Consider the following 25,397-nt stretch of genomic DNA (forward strand, 5'->3'; position numbering starts at 1 on the left):
GGAAATATTATAGCAACACAGCCGGAATCTGATACACCTGTGCTTTTTCTACTAGGATGTCTTTTTCCATTTAGGTCCTGGACACTTGGCCCTTAAAACCAATGAAACATTGCAGCAACACAGCCAGTATCTGATACACCTGTGCTTTTCTACTAGGATGTCTTTTTCCATTTAGGTCCTGGACACTTAGCCCTTAAAACCAATGAAACATTGCAGCAACACAGCCAGTATCTGATACACCTGTGCTTTTCTACTAGGATGTCTTTTTCCATTTAGGTCCTGGACACTTGGCCTTTAAAACCAATGATATATTTCTCTCCAAGGTCTTTTGTTTCAATGTTACCTGCTAGGAGTCGCTTCCCCCTTTTTTGCATTAAGATATTTGATGGATTGCGCACTATCAATATTTTTTTAGGGGATCCCCTACATTTTTCCATCTGGCCTAGACATGGTGGCCCACCTGTGTGTTCTGGTCAATTTTAAATAGATTTACATATATGTGTGTTTGTATTTTGGTCATTAATAAAATGTGTACTTTTATATATAATTTATTTCCTCCTGCTTCCTTAGTCTTACATTGATCATATTGAGAAGTCTCAGACTTGTGGAGGATTATCTGTGATAGGAATTTTTAGGACCCATTTGTCTAAATTGTAACCACAGTATACATCACATTTGCTGTATTTTTGTTTTGGCTATGCACAGTTCAAAACAAATAGTAGGAGGGCTTTTCGATCTTTTACTCCCCTATACTTTCCTAGTGGTTTGGGTCACCCCGGGCTGCTTTGGTATTGTTTCAAAACCATGTATGTTAATTCTATGGAGCAAGTATAATATCTTACTTCAAGCAAAATCTTTGTCTTATAGACAAGAAGAAGCATAGAAGCTGTCCGGGATGCAGTATAAGGGAAGCCCACTTCAGCAAGAACAGAAAGCATTATGAGTACCGCATACGACTGAATTAACGAAAGTTTCTATATGTGTCTTCATACTAGAACCAGTATGGCATGCATTTTGTTTATTGTAACTGTAAGTAACTGGTATGCATTTAAATGTAATTTTCCATGAAGAAGTAAAAAAAAAACTCCTACAAGGATGATGAAATGGGCTGCAGAAAGATAACACTGATTATCCATCTAGAAAATGCACTCTGAGCCTCAGCAGAGGAGAAATTCTTCCTTTGACAGTTTTATTTCACAGAATCTAATAAAGCCAAATGCTTTATGGAAATATTAGCCTCTCCAAATGTTCCATCGCAGGAATTGCAAAATCTGACTGTAGGAGAAGCATAATCTCTCGCCTGGGATCACATACAAAGCTGATCAAACCTTGGTTAAACTTTTTAAATAGGTTACTTTAACATACTCAGTGCCAAACGTTATCAAATGGCTCTTATTTACAAGCGATGTTTGAAAAATGTATACTTTGCACACAGCTACCAACCTCATCCTTCCTTTGGTTTTCCAATGGGGACTACCATGAATTACTGTATATAGCTGCAGCCCAGTTATGGGCAACCAAGTATTAAAAATCAGCTTCAGTAACCAGGATTGATTGCTATAGGAGCCTACAGAAAAAGTACAGCACTAGGCTAGTTCTGTTGAGTGCTCTGAAGGGCACATAAACAACACCTGGCCTCCCAGAGTGCACTGGGAGGAGAATGCTTCATGACATCTAGCTTCAGCTTAACATCACAGGTAAGGTGGAGTTACGTATCAATATACATCAATATATAGATATAGGAAGTATTTCTGATGCTGAAATTAGGATAATTAACATAAAATTGGGCATCCTGAATGTATTACATTTTATCGGTACAGTGCACTGGCTGGATAGTGTACTGATTAAGGGCTCTGCCTCAGACACAGGAGACCAGGGTTGATTCTCTTCATGTTCAGTAAGCCAGCACCTATTCAGTGAGGATACTTTGGGCAAGACTCCCTAACACTGCTACTGCCCCTAGTGGCTGCAGCTCTGGTGATTTGAGTCCGCCAGGAGAAAAGCGCAATGTACATATTCTGTGTCTTGTCTACTGTATATTGTTAAGGTGCCTCTTTAAGTTAGGGGCAGGACTTTTACTTTTATGACCTTGTATAACAATCGTCATAATGGCAGACGCCGCACAATCCTGCACCGCAGTGACAGGTGACTCCCTATATGGCCATGCTAAGTTAGGCAACAACCCTGCCTACAGATCCTGCTGTTAACTCTTTCACCTGTTTAGTTCAGTAAACAGACAAAATTTGACGTATAAGCTGTGTGAAACAAAAAGGTAACATTTGGGGACTCCAAAACTATTAAATGGTATTTAACGTTTTAGTGATGAATCATGATCCATAGTGAGAAATTATAAAAAAAGTGTATTTGAGCTGCTTTGAGATTAGTTATTTTGAGTTACAATTTATATCTTGCACTATTAAAATTAGTCGACTTATACTTTCTTTTAATGCCGGTAAGTCTCTGATTAGTAATACACTATACCTGTAGTATTCAATTAGTCTATTTTAAGATTTTTGCATGAAACCTTGAGTTTACAGCAGAAATAAGCTCCTGGCTGGTCTGTCATTGTAAGGCAGAAGAAGTGCAGGTATTGATAATGATCTGCACAGGGAGGATAACAGACTGCACAAAAACATTTGCATTACAAGTAATTGAGAGATGTAGGGAGACTTTACAAGGCATGAGAACATTTTAGAAGCACAGTGTTATTGTTACCTGCAATTCCACACACACTGCAACTAGTATGAATGGAAGAGTGAGTACCAAGTGAGTATAAGCAACAGTGTGGAAACAAAGTCAACTTATAAGGATTAAAACAAATAAATTATATTCAGTACTTACCTGTGTAGAGGGAAGCCTCTGGATAGTCCAGAGAATTCCCTTGTCCTCCAAGACCCCACCAATCCAGGGCTGGAACTCTCCGAACATATCCAACAAGAGCTTGTCGGATAGGTTCTCAGGGCTATTCTCAAGTCCATGTAAGAAAATGGGAGCATTGCGCATGTGCGAGTATGGGTGCGCTGGCAGAGTGGCACAGGGTTAGGTGTGGGAGGTGGTGGTTAAGGTTAGCCAAGGGGTGGGCAATTAAGATTACCCGGGGGGCAGTTAAGGTTTGGCGTGGGTAGCGGGTGGTTAAGGTTAGCCGTGGGGGGGCGGGGTTAAGGTTAGAAGTCGTGGGGGGGAGGGGGGAATTTAAGGTTAGGTTTCATAGATTCTGTTTAAAATTAGGGTTAGGCTTTGCTGTAGTAAAATATAGGTACATTTTACCTAAATTTTACTAACAAAAAATACCACCAACACAGTAGGATATCAGTAAAATACAGAGTAGTAAAATACTATTGGCTATTCCCAGGTGCCCATATTTCTCAGCGGCTCTATATATAGAAAATATTCTACTTCACCATGAAATAGGCCTCGTTCACATCATTTAGCGCAGATGGCTGTGCGATCGTAACGCAACACGTCCAATCGCACGCCATCTGCGCTCCTATGCGCTGCGCTGCAGATCCCATTCATTACAATGAATGGGATCTGCGCTGCGATTCCCAAAAATGCGTGCTGTACGCGATAGCGCAATCGCGCTGCCACGCAGCGCATATGATGGGAACGGTACAAGGGCTGTCTATGCCCTTCTACCGTTCTTGCGTGTCGCACACTATACACGCTGCCAAAATGCGCACGGCAGCGCGTATAGTCTGAACGAGGCTTATACTGTGTAATCTGTAAAACCTAGTTACATAATATTACAACATTACAATTGTAGACTGACATGGTTTTATGAGACACCATACATAAATGAATTATTCCATGATTTGTAATAGCTCTATTAAGAAGCACAATCTAAAATCACAAGCCCATGCCGTCATGCCACAGTTAGAGTACACAACAGTATTTTGGTGCCTTACAGGAAGAAAACATGGAAACAATCTGTCTTTCTCTGGTTGCCCTGGTTATCATGTAAGAAAACAAAGCTTTCAAGTATATTTTAATAATGTTTTTAGCTGGGCTAGTTCATTGAACTGATTGAGCTGGTGATTATGTAGTGCCCCCTATACGGCAATTAACTTCTGTCAGCAGATTCCAATAAGCTGGCAATGGTTCCAGGAAGAGCTGAGCAGCAGTGTGAGCACCGGAAATTTAACTACTGGAGATCTGGACAAGAGAGATTGGTCTTTGATTTGTACCACAATGCCACATTTTCCTTTTCATAATTACAGTGAAGAGAATCTGGTTTCCTTAAAACAAAATTTAAAAGCACTTAAATGAAATCACTCCTCTATAAGCAATGGCCGTTTTGCAATAAACAGCACTGTCATCATCCCATTAGTTGTCTTAGTAACAATATGGTTTGTAAATAATTAGCTAAGAAAAACATAAGGCATTGTTCATGGGATCCAAACAGTTCAAGTTATACATGCATAGGATGGCTACAATTACCGTATATTCCGACGTATAAGACGACTGGGCGTATAAGACGACCCCCCCCCCCCAACTTTTCCAGTTAAAATATAGAGTTTGGGATATACTCGCCGTATAAGACTACCCCTCTTCTACTGCACACCAAATTAAAATAAAAATAAAGAAATCATGTACTGGTGCTGTGTATGAACAGATACTGGTGCTGTACTGTATGTGTTACCCAGTATATAACAGTATATAGTCAATTGACTTGTTGCATTGGTCAACTCTCCTTAAGTAGACTGGTCAGCTCTCCTTGTCTACCGGATTATCAGAGCGGTATGGAAGAATAGATTGCACTCCCTCAGCAGGGAGATCTGAGAGGCGGTAACAGGATAGGGCGTATCACCCGGCATCAATGACACCCCGGCGTATAAGACGACCCCTGACTTTTCAGAAGATTTTCAAGGGTTAAAAAGTAGTCTTATACGCAGGAATATACAGTAGTTTTACTGTCATATCTGCATATGCATAAACTGCCATGAAAACATCCAACTACTTAAAAAAAAGATATCAATAGTCATAACTGAGATAAACACGCATGATTAAGTACTGTTGGTTACGTTCAATGAGTGATTCATTCTCCAAGATCCTCTCCAAGATCATGTCATTGCAGTGGCCATGCCTCCTGCTATCACTTTTGGAAATGGTGGTATTCACAACACTCACCCACTCTCTTTGTTGCCTATTGTAGGTGAGAGGCATGGCCATCACAGTGTATTCCCCCAATACACTGGTCAACCTAGGTTGTGGCTTTGGTAAATGATGCAGTATGGGTGAAGGATGATAGGGGGTGTTGCACTGTGTTACCCATGATGGGGATTTGGGGGTGTGGAACAGAGAATTGCAAATCTGGATGGCTTTGGATGGCATAAACTTGTATGGCTGTCCACCTTAATGATGGGGTTATGTGACTTCAAAGTTCAGCTCACATGTAGGTGAGTATGGGGGAGGAGTTGTGGTACAGAGTTAGGAAAGGAGAGCTAGGGAAGTGTAGCAGGGGCTACTTAGGGAATTCCTTCTGGTCGGTTTTACACTGGTTTTGTGTGAGGTTTCTTATGACACTGCGCCATGGTGTGGCAACCATGTCATATGCACATGTCCCCCCCCCCAGGAGGTACCTCACTGGGATTCTCGTTGGCCCACTGAAGGGACACCTAACCATGCTCCCATTGTGTACACTGCATGCGTCGCACATTAACTTGCATTACAGCGGGATTCGTGCGTTAAGCACCGTTCATGAGGCAAAGTGCTGCAAACTACGCATCATATTGGATGCTTCCAGTGCATTCCATCGCACAACATTAACTCTGCAAGGCTCCACTGACTTACATTGTACTCCCGTCACCTTGCGGTAACAAAGGGTAACACAACTCAGGTTTACAACGCCAGTGCGCAAGGGGCCTTAGAAAAGCAGCTTTACAGCTTTATGGACGATTCTCAGAGAAAGCAGACAAATGGAACATTTCTATCTTTTATCTATTACATAAGGAGCAATAGAGGTGTCATTCCAAAGAATGCAAAACTACCTTCCTCCATATTTTTCTTGCAACAATTTTAAGAGAGAAAACAGTACCAAGAACTGTGCAAAGGGCTTTCAATCCTATTAAGAAATAATGTCTCCTGAATTTGACTGCAAGCATCAATATAAACATATATGATATGTGTAAACCAAACACAATTTAACACTAGTAGAAATGATTCCTCCTGGTTAGCATTACATGTTTACCTATTTATCAAAAAGATAAGCATACTTAAAAGGTACATGAAATGTCATGTAGCATGCTGAGATTGTGTAGTTCTAATCCTACTAGGAACTTTACCATGTTCAATTTTTCTTACATGTGTTTGTAAGGGTTAATAGCATATAACTCTTATGAGGGCTTATGTCATGTACATTAAAGAGACACTGAAGCGAAAAAAAAAAAGATGATATTATGATTTGTATGTGTAGCACAGCTAAGAAATAAAACATTAAGATCAGATACATCAGTGTAATTGTTTCCAGTACAGGAAGAGTTGAGAAACTCCAGTTGTTATCTCTATGCAAACAAGCCATTAAACTCTCCGACTAAGTTAGTCATGGAGAGGGCTGTTATCTGACTTTTATTACCTCAACTGTTCCTGGACTATTTACTTTTCCTCTGCTAGAGGAGAGGTCATTACTTCACAGACTGTTTTGAAAAACTCATTTTGAATGCTGAGTGTTGTGTATTGTGCACATATTATAGAATGATGCAATGTTAGAAAACACACTATATACCTGAAAATAAAAGTATGAGAATATTTTCTTTGCTGCTAATCTTCTAGTAATTATTCATAGTACACAACCAATTCACTATATCATATATTTTTTTTCGCTTCAGTGTCTCTTTAAGGGCTGGCTCACACTAACGTTTTTATTGCTTTTCAAAGCACACATGATTTGAAAAGCGCTTGGCTAATGTAACTCTATGAGCATTTTCCCACAGCAGTATTGTGATTTTGTTAAAATCACAAACGCACTGCATGTAGCATTTTTTGAGGCAATTCAGCTTGAATGAATTTGCAAAATACACATTCCTTTAAAAATCACTTTGAAAATCTCTTTGTAAAATCGCAATCTCAATCGCTAAGCCTTAACGATTGTGATTGTTGGTGTTAGCTAAGCCTCAAGGACACTTGACCCGAGCAAGGCTACCTAAGGTAGGCACAGAGGTATGCTCATGCTAGATCCACATACCTCTGTGCGTTGTTCGTTCCTCTTCTTGCTCCCCCCAGTTCCTGAAATCACTGCTTTAAAAATTAGCCTTTTGGCTAAAATCAAATTTTCAAACAGGAAGAGGCAGGCTTGCAGCGATGTTCCCTCCTATCACTCTCCCATATCCCCCCCTTGAGGAGGGAATAGGAGGGTGATAGGGGGGAACATTACAGCAAGCCTGCCTCTTCCTGTCTCAAAATGTATCTTGAGCCAAAAGATAATTTTTTTAAAAGAGTAACTGTCAGGCTGCAAAAGCTAATTTAAACCTCTATTCTCCTGTGTTAAACAGTTTAGAAGGAAGCCAAAAAGGCAATACTGAGGTTAAAAATCTCTCTTAGTTTTGATGTGTGCTTATCAGCAAAGCTGTTAGACCCAAGCTCTTAAGAAGCCGAGAGCCGCATACCATACAGCAAAGCATTCTGGGGCCCTCCCCTCGGCTGCTAGTGATAAGTCACAAGGCTCGTGTTACAAAAGCAGCAGCCCACAGCACTGAAAAAACTCCGGGCAGAGTACACTGCAGGAGTCCGCTATTGTTCCTAGCCACATGGCTAATTAATATTCACTGCTCAGTAGTGTTTTACATTACCGATCTTTTGTGTGAGTGAATCATCAGGAAGCAGGCAGGACATGACGACACATTTGGTTTCATAGGAGACAGACGAACATGGAACCTGCCATGAGCTGTCAGGAGCATCATTCTCTGCAAATACTATATAAAGATTCTGTGAAATCCAAACGTGGACAGTGAAATGCATATGTAATGTAAGTACAGCCAATGTTTAGCTACTGATATATGTGTTTATTTTCTCTGAGACCCTATACCTAACAGCTCCTCTTTAAAGGATACTTGAAGTGACATGTAACATGATGAGATAGACATGTGTATGTACAGTGCCTAGCTAACAAATAACTATGCTCTGTTCCTTTTTTTCTTTCTCTGCCTGAAATAATTAAAGGGATACTGTATAGGGGTCGGGGGAAAATGAGTAGAACTTACCTGGGGCTTCTAATGGTTCCCTGCAGACATCCTGTGCCCGAGCAGCCACTCCCCAATGCTCCGGCTCCGCCTCCGGTTCACTTCTGGAATTTCAGACTTTAAAGTCTGAAAACCACTGTGTCTGCGCAGCTGCGTCCTCGCTCCCGCTGATGTCACCAGGAGTGTATAGCAGAAGCCCAGTATGGTCTGTGCCTGCGCAGTACACTCCTGGTGACCTCAGCGGGAGCGAGGACACGGCAACGCAGGCGCAGTGGTTTTCAGACTTTAAAGTCTGAAATTCCAGAAGTGAACCGGAGGCGGGGCCGGAGCATTGGGGAGTGGCTGCTCGGGCACAGGATGTCTGCGGGGGACCATTACAAGCCCCAGGTAAGTTCAACTCATTTTCCCCCGACCCCCTACATTATCCCTTTAAATATCAGGTTTGTAAGTGGCTGACTCAGTCCTGACTCAGACAGGAAGTGACTACAGTGTGACCCTCACTGATAAGAAATTGCCCTTTTTACCTCTTTCTTGCTCTCAGAAGCCATTTTCTGCTAGGAAAGTGTTTTATAGTTGGAATTTCTTATCAGTGAGGGTCACATTGTAGTCACTCAGGACTGAGTCAGCCACTTACATACCTGATATTTAACTCTTTCAGGCAGAGAATGAAAAAAAGGAACACAGCATAGTTATTTGTGTGCTAGGCACTGTACATACACATCAGTGTTTTCCCCAGGGCCAATTAGGTGGGCAGGCTGCCCGGCTGTTTTCAAACCCCGCCCAGCTGTTGTCATTCATCCACCTAGCTAGAAAAAAACCCAGGCCGGAGTGCTCCATTGCCTGCTAGCAATCAGCGCCCAGCTCTCGCACAATAGGGAGAGCTAACGCTGTACACTGCAGGAGCACTCCTCTGCCTGTCATCTCACACTTCCTGGTGGAGCAGGGATTGGCTGGGCGGGTTGTAAGGGGCGGCACCATACACTTCATCTAGCAGCTAGAAACTTCTGCTCGGTCTCTACCTCCCACCCTCCAATGAAGAACAGGCTTTATTTTATGCTGGCAGCTCTCTCTGGCCAATGGAGAGAGAGGCAGCCAAGCAAGCACGCCCACACATCTTTGTCAGCAGCCTGTGGGAGTTGAGAGAGGTGTAGATCCAGCAGGAACATCCCTTTGTGCTTACACTGTGTGGGTTGGTATCCTTACATACAGTAAGTGTCTAAATTGTAGCATTATGATGGGGATAGATATAAACAGAACTACTGAGCTCAGGAGCACATACAGACTTCAAAGCCTGCTCATCGTTTCTTTTTTTTTTTTCCTTAGTAAAGTCATCATAAAGGGATGCTGCAATCCTCTACCCGACATAATCAACATCCCACTGGCTGGAATAGAGTGCATCTACAATGCTACACATCACAAACATTACCCTACTCTCCTACAATTATCCCAGATATTACTCATGGAGAAATGCAAAACATGAGCGTCCCCTGTTAGCTAAGTGTTATTGGTGTTGTGTGAGCTTGCTTTTCATTTCTCCATATGGCAGTGCTTATTAAAGTAAACACCTACTGCAAATGTAAACCAGTCATCTAAACAGTTACTACTTGTATTTAGTAACACAAAAAATCTGCTTGGAATCCTTCTCAAAGGATGTTGCTCAACTAATAATGGGATGCCATTTGCACATTAGTACACATGTCTGCCATCAGATTTCCCTACCAGCAAAATCTAAATACTCCATTAGTAAAATCTCTGTAGTTCCCAGTGTGTTCATATTCTCTACTGCCCTGAATCTTGGCCTGGAAAAAGCAGGTCAGTATGTTCCCTGGTTCAGGAAACACTCTTTCTGAGACTACTGCCTACTGCCTTTCTGAAACTTTCTGCCTACTGCTGCCAGATGGTATTCTCAAACAGAACTGAATCATGGGACAGGAGACTGCAGTCTTGTCAGAAAAAGCAACCAAAGTATTAATGTTTCCCAAGTGTCAACAGTAGTTTACTGATTTAGCTGGTTTTTAGCTTGTTCATTAACAGATAATGCAAAAGATCTGCATTGAAATCTGACATTACACCATGTTCATTAAAGGCAAAACAGGAGTTAATTCAGGAGTGTAATCTAAAATTTCAGCAGAACAATCTTTTTTTTTTCTGTATAATGCATGGCTAAAAATAATTCTCATTTTTTATTGCTTTGCTGATATAAGCAAGCATTACAGTTTGTTTTTGTAACAAGCTGGTAGCGGTATTATGTTACTCCAACAGTCCAGACATGGATAAGTTACATTATTACAATTTATGCCTGTACATTGCATCAAATGTAAAGCCTTGGAGTTTCCATGTAACATAATAGAAAGACTGGCTTAAATCATCTGTTTATTGCCATTTTTGCTCAGTTTAAAATAAATATGCTTTTGTGATATTTTATTTTTAAACCATACTAAATTACTTTTCCTAATATTTAATATCAGGTACATACAGTAAGTATGAACAAAAATATAATGCATCAGAAGGCTCCTTAGTAGAATAAGGGCTTGTTACCATTTGTGACGGTACGCTTTTCCAAGACGCACGCTGGCGCTTGTTCTGATGTGAGTATGCATCAAAATCCCCCATGCCATACATGGCTGTGGGGATCCATATGTGTCTCACGAAAAAAATGATGCTGACCGTACATTTTTCCACACACACAAATTCATTAGCACCCTATTTATTTCAATTGGCTCTGAATCCCCATCCAAATTCCCATGTGGGGAATTCCTCTAAATCCCTCGTGGTGAAAACGAGCCCTAAAACAAACCTGAGCTGAAAGTAATCTGATGAGATAAAGAATTGTATCTATCTTCCAACGTCTAAAAATGACTTTTTTGTTTGTTTGTTTTTAGAATTACCCGGTTTTATTTCCTGTTTAAAAGTCAAAAAAGTAGGTTTAATGTTTTATTGTCTCAGCTAAATGACACATTCTTTCACACAGTCTAAAAGAGTTTAAAGCCACAATCTATGAGCGGTTAACCTTTGTATCTATCCCCTGCACTCAGAAGCTGTTCTATTCCAGGCAAGAGTTTTATGCCTGTAATTCGCCATCAGTCACTGTTATGCTATAGTCCTAACTAAAAAGAAACTGCCACTTGCATACCTGAATGTTTAACTCAGGCAGATAAAGGAAATGTATCTTGTTTATCTTGTCACATCACATGTCAGCTCAGCTACCCTTTAATAACCTTCATATCCTACTGCAGTAACCAACAGAAACAATGGTTTTGCTGATGCTATTTCTTTAACGCAATGAAAAAAAAAAAACAATGATACTAATTAAACTTTTGAACATACTATTCAAGGGAGTTGCTGCTTTTGCAGCACTTTTCCTCTTCTCATTCAACGTTATTGATTTTGATAGCTTCCACACTCAGTGTGATTGCATTTGCATTTGGAGTGGGGATATGCATTAAAATCTCAAAGCTATTTTTATTAGAGTTTTTCAGAACAGGTATAAAGACTGCATTAAAATGTATACATATGTGAGCAGCACTGTTTCATTTTTATGCCCATGTTTATACCATATAGTGCTTTACAAAATACGTAGAATAATTCAGACTAGACCTTGCCGCTGAGGATACTTACAAAGGAATGACGCTTCTGTATAGGCTTAGACTAAGCTGATGAATACTGTATGGAATGGGTAGTAAAAGGAAAATCCATGTAGGAGTACTTCAAATATTCAGTGCAGGTAGCATCCCTAGAGGGATATGAATGCAAGATTCAGAGCTGCTTGCTAACCACTTAGCCACCATGCTCTGAAGTAAAAGTACAGGTCTACTCTCTGTCCCAACACGGCAGAGAAAAAAACTCTTTAATTTCAAGACATGTTTTACTAGTTTTAGGTGTCCTATCTACCTCACACAGGCTATAGGATGTTAAAATGCTTTATAAAGAAGCAGAACTTCACTTGGTCTTACAGATCTTACTTTCAGACTGCTGCTTAAATTTGAAACAGATGCTTCTTTTATTGAAAAAAGATTTGGTCCGTTCAGACCATGGCGTTTAGTGCTTTCAGTGTTTTGGATCAGTAGCCCAAATGTAAGCATTTATTACAGTCTTTAAGTGTAGACCTGAAAAATAAAGATTTAATAATATTTCTTTCCTTTGTAAAATGCAACAAAATCTAACTTGTCAATGGGTTACATAATTCCATTCCTGGCAAGTGTTATATGTGGCATGTTTGGTTGCCATGGTGATAAATGTGATGCATTCTGAAAATGAACACTTTATTGGTCTTACTGGATTTCTACACTTGGTTAAAAGTTGCCTTTCACAAGGCAGGCATGAGATGTTAACACATATTTAACAGATGAAATATAAAACTTTATATGAGTAATAAATAGCACAGATGACCTATTAATAATTGTGAGCCCAAAAGGCGTTTTGCCCAGAAAAAAAAAAGATAACTACATATTTTATGCAATACACATCTTTTAGTCATAACGACTACCATGTTTCCAACCCAATCTGACAGTAGAATATAGATGGTTTCAGGATAATCATACAAATGTGACCTGAAAACTGCTCACCTCCACCAAATACGTACCTGCATTGGTGTACACATGGTGGGTGGGGAGGTTCTTAAAGGACAACTGAAGTGAGAGGGAAATGTAGGCTGCCATATTTATTTCCTTTTAAACAATGCACATTGCCTGGCTGTCCTGCAGATCCTTTGCCATGTTTAGCCATAGCCCCTGAACAAGCAAGCAGATCAGGTGTTTGACTGAAGTTTGACTGGATAAGATGCATGTTTGTTTCATGTGTGTCGTTCAGACACTACTGATGCATGAAAGATCAGGACAGCCAGGCAACTGGTATTGGTTAAAGGTAAAAAATATTGCAGCCTCCATATACCTCACACTTCAGGTGTCCTTGAGGCCTCTTTCACAGTGCGACGTTAATGTCGCACGTTAGAAAGTGTTTCAACGCAGACTAACGCACAGCAATGCAAAGTCTGTGCGACATTCACAGTGCACACGTTGCGTTTGTGTGTAACGTGTAGCATTATTAGAAAGTGCTGCATGCTGTGCGGTATACACGTTATTAGCTGCATTGGACAGTTTGCACATGCTTAGTAATGACTTGGAAGCATACTTTTCATTGCCCGTATGCTCTACTGTATGCGACGATACCGGGGCATTAAGTCGACTTGCGACTTTTTTAGGTTGTTGAATTGTAATTTAACGTTGCATCAAAACACAATGTCCTACTGTAAAAGAGGCCTGAAGGATACAAATTCCAAGTTACCCAGCCATCTTTTTATAATGTTATACTGTGTATAATGTATAATGTAGTAGTAGACTTCTATGACAGCGCAAACGCATATTCCATAAGAACATGAATGTAACTGGTGACTAGCGTCACATTTAGTTTCTCACATTTCAAGATCCTGCCATTTAAAAAGGAGGAATAGCTTTATTCTTACATTAAAGTCCTTGTGCTTCAATCTGTCTCTTCTCTAAAGAAGCCCTACCCTAATATTACCTGTTTTGCCATCTGTTATGGCTCCAAATAGCATTACTAGGAGAAGAATGAATTTCATGGAACTGTACAAGAAATGCTAAGAAGGTAAGTTTAAGATTGTGTACCACCTACTCTTTTCACCAAATAACACATTTGGGGAAATTATTTAAAGTTTACAGATATTTCTATAATAATATATAGACAACCAGATTTCCAATACTTTACATCTATTGCCCTGGAAGATCAGTTCTATAGATTTTGCAACAAAAATGTGAAGGGGTGCTGAGTGCAGAGCTGAGGTTCAAGTAGCCAGCAGCGATTAAAATTACACCACTGCTAGTGCCAGATAATCGACAGTTTGGGATGTTTAGCCTTGTATGCGTCTGTTTACAAGTCAACAACATTTGCATAGAGGAAACATTTTCCACTGATCTCCATTGAAGACCATCAGAGATCTTACAGAGGTCCTTGTAAGATTGTAAACTCATTGGAATTAAGAAGTATTTCTCCATGAATATGACCTAAAACATGATCTACTTCTCATGCAAGCTGGAAATTTCCCTACCCTTGTCTGTTTCATAGTAAACCATAACAAAGGTTACTGCACAGTGTGTTTGTGGTTGTGCAAATGTATTCGTTGCACAGTCCCACAGAAAGAATCTATTTCATAATATTTAGGACTGTCTGTATCCTAGAAAAAAAATCTCACTGTTGGTTCATGCATGTGATGGCAATCACACAACCCCAGATTCTCTGACCTCTCTACAACCATGACTGTGGACAGTAGCAAGCCCTAGCCAGCCCATACCACCCCATGCTAGATGATGTTTAATAGCTCCAGCCAGTTCTGTTGGATCACTTATGTTTTTCAAGGATATTCCGCCTGGGAAACCGTAGAAAAACAGGCATTATATACTACATTACTCATTAAACCTTTGCTCTGTTTTCTATACATGCTGTACTAGTAATGATTTCAGAAACCTCCCATGCAGATGACAGATAAGGAGCCCTCACCCTTGCTGAACATGAAAGATTGGATTCAATGAAGCACAAAGAACATGGCCTTCTTATGCTGTGCCTTGCACAATAATTATCTTAGAATTTTAATAAGTTGGAGGACAGATAACAAATTACAGCATCTGAACTAGTGGTACATATTTCTCATGGGGTGCACTGACAGGATGAAACAGGGCTATTGTTTAAAATAAATGTATCACAATTTAGACAAAACCCTTCTGCATAATATGAACTTTATTATTATTATTTTTTTTACATTTTAAAGTATAAGGCATTATTTGAGAAGCATTTATGTGAGATTAAAGGGAGGTGAAACTACATGTACACGTCAGACTATCTGACATAATCTGATTAACACCAGGTTGTATTATGATCAAATGAGGATTTAAATTGTGAAAAAGATCCTCAGAATCGGACCGGCACTTAAATTGGAACTTATTTTTTATTAGGTTTTAAAAAAAATTCATTCAAATGAGGCTGAAATACCACTCTCCATTTGCAGCGCAAGTCTGTACAATAGCACTTTTAAAAGATGTTATGAGACAGTAAATCAGCTACTGGACTGGCTACAACTCACTATTTTGGATTGAGTCTCCTCTTTTCAAACCGCTATGCCACTATTTACATTCTACTCCTCAAACGCGTTCAGATACCAAGTTTATCACATCCAATCACATGGAAGCTTAGCCTCTCCCTATCGACCAACCATGTTGTCACTGGCATCCTGAACTGAGAGACCTGATGGGGCCACAACTGCTTTCATATAACATATTCATATTTCCATCGACCAGACACGTTGCCACTGGCATCCTAAACAGAAAGACCTGATGGGAAACTACAGTAAATTTACTAAACCACTGCTCCCACCAGGTTCTCCCACACCACATTGTGGGCAGAAGAATGCAACAGTATTGCATTCTTTGCCACACCTCCATTAATGGATCTAAAGGGCGTACCTCTGCTCCTCCATCCTGGTCTGGTATGTTGGCGCCACCGCCAGTGAAAGGCATAAACTACAGAGAGTCATCAGGTCAGTGGAGAGGATCATTGGGAGAATCCCCCCCCCCTTTCACTGGCCCTCTTATACAACACCAGACTGCATTCTAGAGTGCTGAGGATTGCAAATGACCCCTCTCACCCAGGTCACAGCTTCTTCAGTCTGCTTCCATCCAGCCAGAGGCTGCGGCCATCTCCACCAGGACCGCTAGACACATTTCTTCCCCTCAGCTGTCAGCCTCCTGAACTACTTCCACATACTTCCACCCACTACCAGTGCATCCCCTATTTAGGCTGCGGCTAAGGCGGTGTCATCTTCCTTTTTTTTCATTTATTTATTTTTGTCGACCAGTCACCCAGCCCACAATGACCTAACTGATTAGATTTTCCGTGTCAATATTGGAAGTGTCTGTGTGCATTATATTGCATATGTTGTTCTTTGCTTGTTAACTGCATGTTGTGCGCTACCTACCAATCTCCATCGTCTATTTGAGCTATGTATTGTGCCAAACCCAGTTCCAGGCAGGACCCAGTCATGCCTGGCAAAATAAACTATTCGGATTCTATGAAATGTGCTTTGTTTTCAGTATAACATTAAGTAACCCTGGCATAGTGAACAAATGAACACTGTCATATTAAGATATGCATGCATATACAGAAAAAAAAAGTTTAATTTAATGGAAGGCTTATGATCTATTAACGTAGTCCAGGATAAATACTTATGATCCTCAGTTACTTTAAGTACAGTCTTTCTCTTAATCTCTGTCCTAAAGGCAACTCTAACTACTTATTGTTGGTTCCAAGTTTCGCATTCAAATGAAAAGCTGAAGATCACAGACAGGGAGCAGATGTTACAAAGACACTTTTATCCCGCAATGCCGAAAATAAAACTTCATCCATCTCTTAATGAAACAGACATTTTTTAGTATTTTATCTCTGCCAGAAAGCAGTAAGCACATCTGGCTTTCCCTGTTTTCAGATATATGTCCTCAGTAATAAATTCATTTATAATGGCAGATGATGATGCGTAATTACCATTTAACCAATATATTTAGTAATAGAATCACCAGTTCATGGTGTGTCCCTTAAAAGGCTAAACGAAAATGAAAATACCATACAAATAAACTAAAAACAGTTAGAATCCTAATATTCATTTCCATGGTTATTCTGACCCACAATAAACCGCTTTACAGAGTCCTGGTTGACATTTTTGGTCTAGCACTCAATCTTAAAGAGGAACTCCAGTGAAAAAAATGTAGTAAAAAAAGTGCTTCATTTTTTACCATAATTATGTATAAATGATTTAGTCAGTGTTTGCTCATTGTAAAATCTTTCCTCTCCCCGATTTACATTCTGACATTTATTACATGGTGAAATTTTTACTGTGGGCAGGTTATGTAGCTGCTGCTAGCTGTTTTGGCTGTTAGAGACAGCTGTAAACAGCTAATTACTGTCTGTGAACCTTGTTAGGCCTCTTGCACACTGCACACGATTCCGATTCAGATTCCGCTTTTTAATCTGTTTTTACATCCGATTCAGATTCCGATTTGCAGGGTGCAGGGAGCAAACTGCAAATCAGAATCTGAATCGGATGTAAAAACTGATTAAAAAGCGGAATCTGAATCTGAATCGCTTGCAGTGTGCAAGAGGCCTTACATTGTAACAAACTGCCAAAAGTACCGTGGTACTCAGAGCTTCTTGTGGGAGGGGTTTTAGCACAAAATCAGTCATACAGCGCCCCCTGATGGTCTGTGTGTGAAAAGCATTATATTTCTCATGTAAAAGGGGGTATCAGCTACTGATTGGGATAAAGTTCAATTCTAGGTTGGAGTTTCTCTTTGAGTACATTTATTTCCAGCAGCTATGGGATTTGGTGTAAAGGAAGGAACCCAGAGCAATATCCATGTGCAGCATCCCCACTATTTCATGCACAGCTCCCTCACACTGCAGCTCCTCTCTTCCAGGTGTTTCTCCCCATTTGTTGCTGTGAGAATTAATTCATTTCGGTGCCCAGTGCCGACTGCCAAAGCTGGGCACAGTCATGGCACTAGTGTAAGAGTAGCAGCCATAGCACTAGTGTAGCAGGGCGTGTAAGAGTAATTCGTGGATCTGGCATTCGCCAGATCCCAAATTATATCCCCCTCCAAGTTGCTACAACTCAGAGGGGGGGGGGATAGTATTTAGCGTCGCCAGGGAGTTTAGCTATTAATCGTCTCGCCCTGAGCCCAACGCCTGAATAATATGTACTTGTTGCCACCCTTTTCCATTTGCAACCTCCTCTTTCATATACGGCAGCCTCTATTCCATGTCCAACTGGCCCATTGGATAGAATCCACCATAGGCTTGGGCCTATGTGGCTTTTCCAAAAACCCAGCCATGTGCATCACTCAATCACATTTCAACTCACATTTTAACTCATGTATGTATGACCTAACATCCTTTTTGTGAATGTCTGGTACAGTTAAGAGTTAATGTCGCCTTATTAACGACAGATTTTATATGTATTACACAACTCATTGTAATACATTATTAATCCAGTATATATATTATATTTCATTAAAAAAGCGCTTTAGCACCTGATGCACAGTTTGTAGATCAGGACCCCTGCAAAGGGCAACACTAAGGCCCCTTTTACACTTAATCAGTTGCTCTCAGTTATAACTGAAAGAAAACTGATTTTCAAAGTAATGCCCATGTTTTCCTATGGCACCTTTCACACTTAAAGAGGAACTGAACCAAAAAAAAGTCACTAAATTGAGCCTCCTTATCCCTTTGATATGAATGATTAGACACAAAACACTTGTGAAGGGCAATATAAAAGTAGACATATTTGTGCAATACAACTATGAATAAAAGAGAATGGCAGGCTCCATCTTGCAACTCTCTCCCTCCATTTTGCAGCTCTCACTCCATGGGAGGTGCAGAGTCTGATTCTGTGGGCGGTGTTACAGTTGGAGTTAGACATGCCCATTCACGCCCACAGAATGAGATTTGCAGCCCAGTGTCATGAGGTCATCATCAGTCGCCCTGTTACAGGAAAGTGACAGCTGTGGCTTCTGCTGCTGCCCTGCACTAAACTGTCACATGCCTTGATAAAGTATTATTATTTTTTCTCTAACTATGCCTCCTGCAGTATGAGATCGTCTGCTTGTCATCCTGTAGCTCTCCCCATATATATATATATATATATATACACTCTTATATACTTCACTCTTTATAAAACTGACCAAATGTCCACTAAAAAAAATGACAGGCTCGCATATGCTTCACAATTTTTTTGCCAAAAAACAACCCTTTTAGATACACGATCGCCCCCTCTCAATTCACATACGTACACCCTAAGAGAGGTTTGGCACTTCACAGTGTAAAAAAGACTGAACAGGTTTTTCCCAAAAATCATAAATATATATGCTTCACTGTTAATGCTTCACTCTTTATAAAACTGACCAAATGTCCACTAAAAAAATATGACAGGCACGCATATGCTTCACTGTTATTATTTCACTCTTGTTAATTTCAGGAAAAACTTTTTTTTTTTTTGCCAAAAAGCAACCCACAATCTCCCCCTCTCGCTATTAGTTCACATACACACTAATAGAGGTTTGGCACTTCACAGTGTAAAAAGGACTGTTATATTTTTTTATTTGATATTTGTTTAGTTTTATATAGAGTGAAGCACTAACAGTGAAGCATATATATGTAGTCATGTTTTTTCTGGGAAAAACTTGTTCAGTCCTTTTTACGCTGTGAAGCGCTTCACTGATATTACTTCACTCTTGCTAATTTCAGTAAAAACATTTTTTTGCCAAAAAGCAACCCTTTTAGATACACAATGGGCTTGATTCACAAAGCTGTGCTAACTGTTTAGCACGGGCGTACTAAACAGTTAGCACGTGAAGTGCCGCTCGCGGACTTTTGCGCACGCAAAGTGCCGCGATCGCAGACAAAAGTCTGCGTTATCGCGCGCAAATGTCCGCGAGCGGCACTTCACATGCTAACTGTTTAGCACGCCCGTGCTAAACAGTTAGCACGGCTTTGTGAATCAAGCCCAATGTCCCCCTCTCGTTATCAGTTCACATACACACTAAGAGAGGTTTGGTGCTTCACAGTGTAAGGAGGACTGTTATATGTTTTTAGTGGACATTTGTTTAGTTTTATATAGAGTGAAGCATTAACAGTGAAGCATATAAATGTATTCATTTTTTTCCAGGGAAAAACTTGTTCAGTCCTTTTTACACTGTGAAGCACTATAAGCGCTTTTATGAGCACTTTTTAGCCATCAGAACTTTCTGAAAGCTTTTTAAAAAGGGCTCCCATTGACTTACATTAAAATCGCGATCGCGGTAAAATCGCTCAGAAAAGCGCTTATAGTGTGTCTGAGCCCTTATGCAGAGAAGGGGAGAAATGGTGAGGAGAGAAAAGCTGAAAGAGAAGGTAAAAGATAGTTAAGTGACAAGACAATATGCTCTGTACAGCACTGCGAAAGATGGCGCTATATAAATCCTATATAGTAATAGGCAACTGTCCCTGCGTACAGCAGGGACAGTTGTCTCTGTGTAGCTGGGTCTTTTTTGCTACTGCGCATGTGCGCAGCACGGACCCAGCCTCTCACACACAGGAGGACGGGGCCAGGGAGCCGAGCGGGCGGCGTGTGAGCGGACGGCCAGATGTACGGCAGGTGAGCGGGCGACAGACGCGCGTGGCTGGGTAAGCGGGCGGCGGACACGCGCGGTGAAAAACAGACCTAGAGCCCGTTTTTAAACCAAGAGTACTTCTGAGCAGTTTTCAAATCAACAGTGATTTGAAAAGCGCTTGGCTAATGTTACCCTATGACTGTGTTCTCACAGTAGCCTAGTGATTTTTTTTAAAAACGCAAAAACACTGCATGTAGCATTTTTAGGAGCGATTCATTCAAAAATTGCTCTAAAAATCGCACTCACAAATTGCTAGCGATTACTTTTGTGATTTTGGCGTGCTCTAGTCCAGAAAGAAGAGGTATAGGGAGAAATTGAGAATAGCTTGAGATGGAGCAGAGATCTTATCTGTATTGCAGACCCACATCACACAGAGGCTACTTGCCTGTAATGTGACGCCCTGCCAGTCACTCACACAAGTCAGAAAGCAGCCCTCCTGGAGTCTAGGGACTGTCAAAAACTTTTCAATTTGTTTAACACCTTATCCAAACATGCAGTCATTATAACAATGGGGAGAGACCAGACAGATTCTTGCCCAGGGACCCTCCATGCACAGCTCTGCATCATGCTGCCCTCTAATTGCACTTTTATCAGCTAGCCCAGTGTTTCCCATTGCCTTAAAACAAAGTTAAGTTTCTACAGTCCCTCAGCTGGCTGTCAGGATTCTCTTTTCACAGCACCTCCTGGTGACTCACTGTGTCAATAAACAAAGCTGAAGGGGATTTGCATAAGCAGGAGAAAGTCTCCCATTGATCTCTGGGAGCCTTGCCAGGGCAGAGTAAGTCACAGAGGGTGTGGCTTATCAATATAATTGTATATTATAGTTTGTTCACATATTTTTGTACATATATTGTACTGTTTTTGCCTACAATTTTTAACATGGATTGCAATGCTCTGTTTTCATATTCTGAGTTCAGTTCCTCTTTAACGCGTTTTAACTGAAATCTTTTTCCAAATGCACTGCTATGGAAAAAATGCGTACCAACGTGCACTAACACATACTAACGCACACTAACGCATACCAACGGATTAAGTGTAAATGGGCCCTAACTGTGAAAATGGAGACAACAGGTCTGCTTTCCAAATACATGCAACAACATGGAAGATGTGATAGGTAGACGGTGTAATGTTTGCTTGTAACTCATAATAAAGAGTCACGCACATTACAAAAGTAGGACATTATCAAGCTGGCATGAAATTGATGAACATATAAAGCTCCAGTGGGCATCCTTAACATGAAACACTGACATGTAGCTGTGCCAGTAACCTAATTCAAATGTATTCAATCTAGTGGTACCTGACCAAGAGCTGCAGAGATAGCAGTGGAAGCATTCAAATCAATATTCAATTGAATTTTTGCTGAAATCTGATTGAATGTTCTCTGGGACAGATGGTAAATGAGTTAATGAATTTGGTTTTATTTACTGGTATTTTGCATTTGTGAAATAAGTCGGCTCTTTTTCTCTGGTGTGCTAGTGAACAGACAGGGTTTAGTAATGAGGACAGTATCAGAACCTTTTTGAAACTTGAATGACACACTCTTGGTCTAACATTTACTGTATAAGCCGCTGTAATTAGGATTAGCAATGCCTGCAGTCACATATAAGGTATCAAAATGAAGATGAAGACTACAAATCCATATTAAAGCTGACACAACAGGTCTCAGTATGATCTCTGTGTGCACGCGAATGTTTGGACCGTACACTGTTTGTCCTGTGGTCATTAGGGATAGTCAATGACATGATAAAAAATCCAGCTTCCATGCAAATATCAAATTTAATGCAAATTGCATAAAGATTGGAATTGGGCTAACATACATCACCAGAATGTTTATTTCATTGCCCAATGTCAAGCTACATACAATTAGCAGTACAATTGCATGTAAGCAAGTCATTCATATGATATTTATATTTAGTAAATTGGTTAAGTAACTAAGGGGACAGTTACTTTTTCACATAGGTCACATGAATGCTGGAAAAGTTTACATCTTAAAGCAAACTTGTGGAAGGAAGCCTTCCTGGTTCTCGCTTCATCCTGTCGTTCCTACACTGCTCCCTGTTTAAGTTCTGCAACCGGCTGTGTCTTTAGTACTCATCAGGTAGCCTTCGGAAGTAATTCCATCCATCAGTGCTTCCAAAGAGAGATGCATCCATCCATACTGTGCATGCTCGAACTAGAACTCCCATGTGCGCAGTACTGATGCGCTCCTCTTTGGACTTACTCGGAGTTGGGAGTACTTCCAAAAGAAGTGCCAAACCGGTATTCAATCTAGCAGGATGAATAACTTCAACATGGACAGTGCTTGAATGACAGGACGTAACAGGGATTGGGTACATTCTACGACAAGGATGTCAAACTCGTCCTTCGAGGGCCGAGGACCTCACACATTTTTGACACAGCTCAAATTAATTTATGTGTCTGAATCAGGAAAGGTGTGGTCCATCAGGTAGAACACTTTCCTCTCTTTCTCAGTCCATCCTAAACACTAGCGTGGATCTGGCCATCCAGGCCTGGAGTTCGACAGCTGTGCTCTACACTATCTAAACTATCCTCTACATGGGTAAGTATGTAACCAGAAGAGAGTTCCTCAACCTTAGGAAGAAAGGGTAGAAATAGTTCTGTCACCACTTTGCTGTTTACAGCAGTTTCCATAGTTACAAGGCATATGGCTGTAATGCATATTGTGAATCATACTTCTCTCCTTTTTGGTCTATGAGAGAAATTTCACAATAAAAGCACCCATTGGTTTTCAGAAAGAAAGAACAGCAAGACCACATGATGAGCATCAAATAAAGAGATCCTAAGGTAGAAAATGCTTTGTTTATTGTGGTAAAATGCAAATATATTTTAATATCCAGATATAATTAGTAGTTTGAGAGAAGAAAATAATACTTGCAGAGCTTCACAGTTGGGTATGTGTTGTTTAAAATGCTCCTCCCTAGGTTCTCTTCCCGTGTGCCTGAACCATTCTGTGCCCCAGGCTACACATCTGCTGCAGAGCACACACCTGGGTACCAAATGGAATCCACAATTGAGTGCAAATGAGAGAGAGAGGGAAAGGAGAAGAAGGTGGCTATGCCTACAGGCTGATCTTGCACAATCCCAGGATGCACTGCTGCTGCCTAGGCTGGCAATGTCATAGATTAAAAGTAAGAAAAACGATTTATAAAATGTATTAAAGAAGAATAGCACTTTTCTGAAGTTCTGCAGTATGTTAAAGATATAGATTTCTTGTTTTAGGTTTAAGGTCACTTAAGTAAATTAGGCCAAAAGAAATACTTCCCCACACTTTCACATAAAAAGACACAGGATCCTTATGATGTTTACATAAGATATTGAAAGGTTTTCAAAACATTATTGTTACTGGATGAACGAAACCAGAGGTGACTGTGATATGAAACTAAGTTTGAAATATTTCAGACTAAACTATGGGATTACAGGAACCTGAGCTACATTTATGTTCCACGTTAAATTATTGCTGTTTGTTACTTCCACATTGTCAGCTTTGTATAAACACAGATAAAATGTGGTATTCCAGCATCCGATACACATAAGATCCCTGCTGATCCAAAATCATGTCTGGCAAACCAGACCACAGCTATGTGTCTTCATTTTAAACAGTCTAAAATCCATTTTAATGTACAAAGAAAATTTATCACAGCACAACACAAAAAATCTGAGACACAAATATGCAACTTCCTGCACAGAATAGCTGAGACAAAAAAACAGACGCTGAGCTGTCTTGTGAATATGATCTGGTTACTGTTAAGCTCAGAATTAAAATAAACACAGTAGAGAAAGGAACCTGGATTTACAGTACGGATTTATCTCTAAGCACTGTAGTTCCATATGGGAACCCTCTCACACAACGCAACAGAAATTGTTATGCGATAAATTAATACATTTTTAATTTATATTAGAAGCAGTAAAGTGTTGTACCGTGTTAGCCATGAGTAAAAGCAAGAAGTTTTGAATCAGGATGATACCATTTATTGGCTAACTTAGAGATGGATAAACAGTGAGCTTTCGACTTATAAAAAGCCTTCGTCGGACTGGTTCCTTACCAAAACTGAAAAACACAGCTTATACACACTGACATACAGAGGAGAAACATTCTTTAGCAAACATAAATGTAATTAGATGCCTTAACTGTTACTGAGGAGGCTTTCCCAGGCATCCTATCTAAATTGATAAGATCAATAGAATCCTCAACATGACATAAAGCAGACTCTGGTGATGAAGAGACATCGTAAATTCCGAATTCAAATGGTAACTGGCCTGGTTACATGCACCATTAATTCTAAGCTTAAGTAGAAACATTTAGATGGGTTTTAAATGCCACAATTCTTTTAATTTAAATTTTTCTATCTTTTCATTCTTTTTTGTGTCATATGCTGTGTAAGATGGAATTCACTGTCACTATTCATTTTATTTGCTTTGAGGTGCTGGCTTTAAATGCCACAATTCTCTTAAGCTTAGAATTAATGGTGCATGTAACCAGGCCTGTTACCATTTGAATTCGGAATTTACGATGTCTCTTCATCACTAGAGTCTGCTTTATGTCATGTTGAGGATTCTATTGATCTTATCAATTTAGATAGGATGCCTGGGAAAGCCTCCTCAGTAACAGTTAAGGCATCTAATTACATTTATGTTTGCTAAAGAATGTTTCTCCTCTGTATGTCAGTGTATATAAGCTGTGTTTTTCAGTTTTGGTAAGGAACCAGTCCGACGAAGGCTTTTTCTAAGTCGAAAGCTCACTGTTTATCCATCTCTAAGTTAGCCAATAAATGGTATCATCCTGATTCAAAACTTCTTAATTTATATTATATATACATTTATTTTCGTTTTTTTTTTATTTAAATTAAAGAAAAACAATTTATATTTACTAGATTGTCTCACTCAGTAAGCTGTAGCTCATAACAACCAAACAGATTTGACTTACTTAACCAGGTCTGGGAGCAATAAAGTAAACAAGGATCCTTATCTTACCCCATTTAGATGGTCTGTTTGTATT

At 40.1% G+C, this 25,397-nt stretch overlaps 1 protein-coding gene and 1 long non-coding RNA gene across 4 annotated transcripts in view; one reads left to right on the forward strand and one right to left on the reverse strand.

The window, feature by feature from the left end:
• LOC137506477 (uncharacterized) overlaps positions 1-1,207 on the forward strand; it is a 41,657-nt gene extending 40,450 nt beyond the window's left edge. The window contains exon 4 of the long non-coding RNA XR_011020459.1: positions 868-1,207. This is a non-coding gene — a long non-coding RNA (uncharacterized lncRNA). The remainder of the gene's footprint in view (positions 1-867) is intronic.
• RBPMS (RNA binding protein, mRNA processing factor) overlaps positions 1-25,397 on the reverse strand; it is a 296,410-nt gene that overhangs the window by 181,908 nt on the left and 89,105 nt on the right. The window lies entirely within an intron of this gene.

The sequence above is a fragment of the Hyperolius riggenbachi genome, chromosome 1 (genome assembly GCF_040937935.1).
Source record: "Hyperolius riggenbachi isolate aHypRig1 chromosome 1, aHypRig1.pri, whole genome shotgun sequence".
NCBI classification, from domain to species: domain Eukaryota; kingdom Metazoa; phylum Chordata; class Amphibia; order Anura; family Hyperoliidae; genus Hyperolius; species Hyperolius riggenbachi.